Consider the following 577-nt stretch of genomic DNA (forward strand, 5'->3'; position numbering starts at 1 on the left):
TTTGTCATTTACAGCCTTTGATGTGTTGCCGTAGATGGTTGTGTCATCAGCATAGATGTCAACGAATGATTTAAGTATGTGTTTAGGGAGGTCATTGATGTAGATCAGGAAGAGAGTTGGGCCCAGGATTGACCCCTGGGGGACTCCAGCATTTATATTGCAGGCCTCCGATTTTTGTCCATCGACCACTACTCTTATGAGCCTATCGGAGAGAAATGATTTAATGATTGAGAAAACATTTCCCGTTATACTGTAGCTGGCATATTCGCTGAGGAGAATTTTTTTTCTGTTAATTAATGATGGGTGTTGTTTTCGAAGTTTATGATGTATTTCATCCAATTTTTGACATTATTGTTTCGCCTACATTAAAAAAAAATTGTAACAGATGAGACCGGTTGCAGACCACAAAACAGTCACCATGATCTTTCTGAGTCACTCTGGCTTCGGGAAGTGTCGTGAAGCTTCGTCGCTGTCTAACAACTGAGTTGAGTATCGTCGCTTGTCGTAAAGAACCCACTTTTCATCACAAGTCACAACCCGGTCGAGACACGGGTCTTTTTATTGCGTAAGATAAGGT

This window comes from Euprymna scolopes, chromosome 4, assembly GCF_053919585.1.
Source record: "Euprymna scolopes isolate OS-2025 chromosome 4, ASM5391958v1, whole genome shotgun sequence".
Classification (NCBI taxonomy): domain Eukaryota; kingdom Metazoa; phylum Mollusca; class Cephalopoda; order Sepiida; family Sepiolidae; genus Euprymna; species Euprymna scolopes.